This window comes from Mixophyes fleayi, chromosome 5 (assembly GCF_038048845.1).
Source record: "Mixophyes fleayi isolate aMixFle1 chromosome 5, aMixFle1.hap1, whole genome shotgun sequence".
Lineage (NCBI taxonomy): Eukaryota > Metazoa > Chordata > Amphibia > Anura > Limnodynastidae > Mixophyes > Mixophyes fleayi.
This window is the reverse complement of record NC_134406.1, coordinates 250696537-250702536: the sequence shown is the minus strand read 5'-3', so window position 1 is coordinate 250702536 and position 6000 is coordinate 250696537.

Genomic DNA, 6000 nt, shown 5'->3' with positions numbered 1-6000 from the left:
TAATGCAGTCTAAAGATGCCCACAATGTAATTGGTCAGAAATCATACTAACATAGAGCATTGAGAACACCTAGTAAGTCACTTACATGTTCTTCAGAATGTACGAGTGTGGTATAATTATATCATGTCAGTAGTCCTGGTTTCAGAGTAGTGCATGCTGAGTTTACAGTGCCACAATCTAGTGTAACTCATGCACTAATAATGGAGAAACTGCACTAACATAGAGAAACATTATTTGTTTTACTTTGATTGTTCTTGTCCTGTGTTTCCTGCTTTTAACATATTCACCTGTTCTTAGCTCTTATTTTTTGCAAAGTATGTGACATATAAAATAATATCTGGAAAAGTCAGTAAAGCAGCACTTCTTAGTGGATTCCTGGAAATGACCTAAGCAGTTTATTGTAACCAAAACGTGGTTTATTCCAAGATGGCAATACAGACATGCTGATCTACAGTCACAGACAGATGCGGTTCTTAGTGGGCGGACTAGGGCTGGTAGCCAGCTTGTGATTGGTGGGCTATTGATAAGGTATAACTCTGAGGGTACTCCCACATAGTGATTGGCATCTGTTGTCTTCTTGTGGAGAAGGTTCATAGGAGTCTAATCCCGGGATACTCCTATAACAAAGACCTGGTTGACTAAACAGGAGAGATTTGATAACATTATCCTTGCGTACACTAATTGTTTAACCCAGACTTCTTGTCTTATTCCTGATTTTCATTTCACCTGGCGTCATATAAGAACACTTTTTCTGGCTCACGTAACCATGTTCCTATTACCATAAATACACAGGCATACAATAACATAAAATCTAAGAATAAAGACAGAAGGACAAGGCGCACAATACTGTAATATTTTGATAGTAAATAGTTTAAAAGTGCTTATCAAACTGAGGTGGTCTATAAGTACACCAAATCCTCATCACCAAAGAGAGGTAAAAAATAGATAGACCAGAGAAACTGTGCAATATATTAATATTTCAAGCAATGTGACACCATCCACTCTTGTGTGTGTGTGTCTGCGTACCAAATGAAAATCGTTGAGGCTTATCTGTATGGGTTCCAAATGCACTGTATCAGATCAGATGATCTCCAGGTCCCAAAAAGCAGCCGGTTGCCTCATGAAAATGAATCAATAGAATCCAAATAGTGCGATATCGTAATGACACAATTTATTATATACACACAAAGTAATGCACTCACATTCAGGTGAGAGTAAATTAGCTTATCTGTATGATCGATGAAGTGATGAACCACGTCCAGATGAATAGAATTCCTGGCGGTATCACGACAAAGTAGTAGTACTGTCTCAACGCGTTTCGTCTGCCAAATACCAGACTTCATCATTGCTTGAAATATTAATATATTGCACAGTTTCTCTGGTTTATCTATTTTTTACCTCTCTTTGGTGATGAGGATTTGGTGTACTTATAGACCACCTCAGTTTGATATGCACTTTTAAACTATTTATTATCAAAATACTACACTATTGTGCGCCTTGTCCTTCTGTCTTTATTCTTAGATTTTATTTCCACAATGCACCGATTGGTTTTTTGGAGGACTGGCAGCCGTCTGTACATGGGAAGTGTATGTAAGGATTTTATACATTGGACTGTGATTTTATTGGACTGCTATTACTAATAATCAGTCACGCGCCAATTTGTATCATGATTGTTGTTATTTTTATACAATAACATAATTTAAACAAATGCATAAGAACAATAGACGCAAATAAAGTTTAAGGCAGTGAGACAGTGAAAGTTCAGATACAGTGATGGATCGCAAGTGTCTGTCTGCTTTATGAGTACAAGGCCAAAAATTGCGCTGCGTGATTTCACATCAGGTGTGTATTTTTAACATAAATCACTGTGGCAGGCTATAAGAAGAATGGTATTCCTTTGTTTTTTCTTCAGGCTGCTATAATGATTTACGATTCTGGACTACCATGGCAACCACAGTCACATGGCACATGATATAGTGAGCAGAGAGGCTTTGGAAGGATCCTCTGAGCTCGGTCTGCACTGTGACATCAACCATCTCCCCCCCTCTGCCATCACATGACATGCAGAGAACTGTGGGATTGTGTCTGTGTCTGGCAGCCATAATTGTTTGCCAACCAGACATATTTTGAAAAGGAGATAATGATTTGTAGGAGGATAGCTAAGAAAAATCCAGTACATTCTTAAAAAGGTAGTTAGCTTTTTTTTTTTATATTTAAAGAGGAAACATCTTTTGTGGAACTGCACAATATGATATATAGTTGCACTTGCACTTAAGGGTCAAGTTTATTTTCATAGACTTTTTAAGGGTAAAAACTGCTAATTATACTATATATAACCCATTATCCTATCTGCAATTATATCCAGCCTTCCAGTCTCATGCCTAAACTCCCACCGGTCGGCTACCTCTCTTTCTCATCCCTTCTTCCCTTCTCCCCCTTCCTCGACTCCGTCTCCGTTTCTGCCGTCTCTCTGTCTCATCCATGTGTCTGTCTGTCTTCCCCTCCCTTTAGATTGTTCGCTCCTTTGAGCAGGGCTCTCCTACCTCCTGTTTCCATCACTTTTAACTGCGCTCTCCAGCTACTCTGCTCACCTCCTCTCAGTCCCTCTGCCCTCTGTCTCCTCTCGCTTCTCTCCGCTCCCCTCAGTGACTCTCAACCGGTCATCCGTGCCCACCCTCTTGGGCCATAGTTACCTGCCTGTACTCACTTTTCCCCTCCCTCCCTCTCTTTCATGCTGTGCCTGAGCCCCCAGAGTTATAGTGCTTACTGTTACTTGTACTGTGCTGTTTCACCTTGTACTGTGCCATTGTTTCTCCCTGTACGGTGCTACGGATACTTTGTGGCACCCTATAAATAAAAATTAATAATAATAATAATAATAATATCTTAGATACACTCTCTAGTTGTGAGCCAATGGTGAAACGTCTGTGGGTGCAGGGGGTGTGGAGGCGGGTGGCAGGGGCGGCAATGCCCGTGCTAGTGCTATTTTCTATATGTAGTGGAAGTTTTAATTTCTAAGTGAGCGTCCAAAAGTACACTCCTTTATAAATAGGATAATGAGTACACAAAACATGACTTATCATTAATATTCACTTATTCATAAAAGAAACTGTTGTAGAGTTTTTACTGCATTTAAACAACCATTTGTCATATATGTTGCCTGCTTCTATGTCCTGGTCAGTGGGTTTTTTAAAAATAATTCTACACTATCATTTTAATTTTACAAACAGTTCTACTCCACTCAACTTCCAGTTGTGAAGTCCTATTGAACCCAACAATTCCATTAGTTTGAAAGATTCATCATAGCAGAACTGAATAAAGTCAATACAAAGTTCTTATTCATTAGTTTCCCTTGCGTGGAAATATGGGATTCACTGTAGTTTTAAAATAAAAGATGCTATTTTGTGTTTAATCCCACTTTAAGAAGTTATATTTTAAAGCGCATACATCGCGCACATACAGTGGGCAGAATCAATATCCATAACAATGCAGTGTGTCAATTCACTAGACCAGTGTTTCCCAACCCTAGTGCTCATGTACCCCTAATAGTGCATGTTTTCCATATCTCTTTGCTGGAGCACAGATGTACTCATTACTGACTGACATATTTTGAAAGATTCACATGTGGTATAATTATATCACTGGTCACCTGGAAAACCTGCACTGTTAGGGGTAATTGAGAACTAGGGTTGGGAAGCACTGCCCTAGACACTAATGGCATCGCTGAGGTACAAAATAGCTCAAGGATATAGGGGTAAATTTATCAAGCTGTGAGTTTCTGGAGGGTTTGAAAAGTGGAGATGTTGTCTATAGCAACCAATCAGATTCCAGCTATCATTTATTTAATACATACTACAAATGATAGGTAGAATTTTATTGGCTGCTCTAGGAATGGGCAGACTAGATGGGCCAAGCGGTTCTTTTCTGCTGTCAAATTCTATGTTAGGAAATATCTCCAGTTTTCAAACCCTCCAGAGACTCCCAGTTTGATAAATTTACCCCTATTTAGCCCCTTAGGGGTAAATTTGTCAAGCTGCAGGTTTGAAAAAGTGAAGATGTTGCCTGTAGCAACCAATCAGTTTCTAGCTGTCATTTTGTACAATGTTCTAAATAAATAACTAGAATCTGATTGGTTGCTATAGGCAACACCTCTACTTTTTCAAACCCACAGCTTGATAAATGTACCCCTTAGTGTTGTTACTGGTTTCTAGTGGACTCGTAGGCTGCATGAATATTTATTTAGGTCTCAAACCGCCCTTCTGCATTCTCCCTTCCATTAAATTCTGTACTGAAATCTCATAAAAGGGCATTTTGTGCCACATTGTTGTGGTGGAAAAGTTCATCCCATTAGAACTGAAGTTTTGTGTTAAATTATTAGTATGTGGCAATAGCAGAAAACACTAGAAATTGCCCAGTTTAATCTCTAAAAGCTGAACATGTTTTCCCTTCTGTTATCCACAGCACATTTAATATCTCATAACCTTCTGTGAGCTAAAAGGTTTCCTACGGATCAATATCTGATTGATTTCCCAAAAGATAAAGTGTAGCATTTATGAATAAAAGAACAAACCTGAAAATGGATGTTTCCTCTAGCCTGATTGATTTTATTCACACAGACAGTGGAACAATTTAAAAGAAAAATATTCCCAGTAGATTACATCAAATTTCTATTTCAGACACAGAACGTTTCTGTCATTGCAGAATTACAGATAAATCTCACAATTAAGTAAAAAATAAAATTAACTGCCCCCCTTACCTAGTTCTGGACAACAAATAAATTGTTACTGTTTTTTTAATTAGGGTGCATTAAATCCATATTTTAGGATTTTGCCCAATGTGGAATACTTTTACAAAAGACCAAACTGAATTAGAATCCCGGTTTGCATATTAAAGCAGACGGTGCTTATATGATCAATCTTACCTGTAATTTTAGTCCCTGGGGTAAATGTATCAAGCTGCGCATTCTATAAGTTGCCGATATTCAGCGACTTTGCACGGCAGATTTAAAGTGGCAATGTCTTTACAGGCAAAACTTGCCTGTAAAGGCATTGCCGCTCCAGTATTTAGTTTATACAGCTACTCTGTGGCTCTGTTCCCACAACCAAACAACGCTCAAGACCTACCCCAGGGGCCGCGACTTAGGTGTGCACACAGCCAATTCCATCCTTTCATCTTGGGGATGGGTGGTGCAAACTTGGGCAGGTTATAGGATCGATCCTTGTGCTTCATGATCAGAGCCCTGCTCTCTTCTCTGTTTGGATAGGTTTCCACCAGACATGAACATAAATGAACAGGGGGATGATGACGAGGGGCCTGATTCATTAAGGATCTTAAATGAAGAGGTATCTTATTTTAGTCTCCTGGACAAAACCATGTTACAATGCAAGGGGTGCAAACTAGTTTTCTGTTTTGCACATAAGTTAAATACTGACTCACTTTTTCTGTAGATGTTTTTAAAACAAAGGTAAAAAATGCATTTTTGTATGGATGAGTGAAAGTTTCCATATTAATTGAGGCTATTTAAATATTATGCACAGACGTCCACAATCATCAATGAAACAAGGTCTAATTTGCCCAAATGACCATATTATTACCAAACAATAACATCTGAATGTACAATGTATCTGACATTTCATTTACTCCATAAGAAGATCAGTATAGACCATCCATAGTCATTTGTCAGTACAATTCGCTTTTATATCCTATTAAGAGGGCAGACACATGTATATTATATATACCATGTATGTCATTTGTTCCGTTCACTTTGTAGAAAACAGAACTGACATTGTCGTTTTACATTTACTGTTTTGAACAGATTTGTTGGTGTAATGGTGGGTAGCACAGTGGTTAGTATTACTGCCATGCAGTGCTGCCCCCCTAGGTTCCCAAGCAGACATGTGTGTGTAGTTTGTATGGGTTTATTCTGGTTGCTCTGGAATCCTGTAGCCCCAAAAACATAGTAGTATATAACTTGGCCTAATGTAGTAGGAACTTGAGACA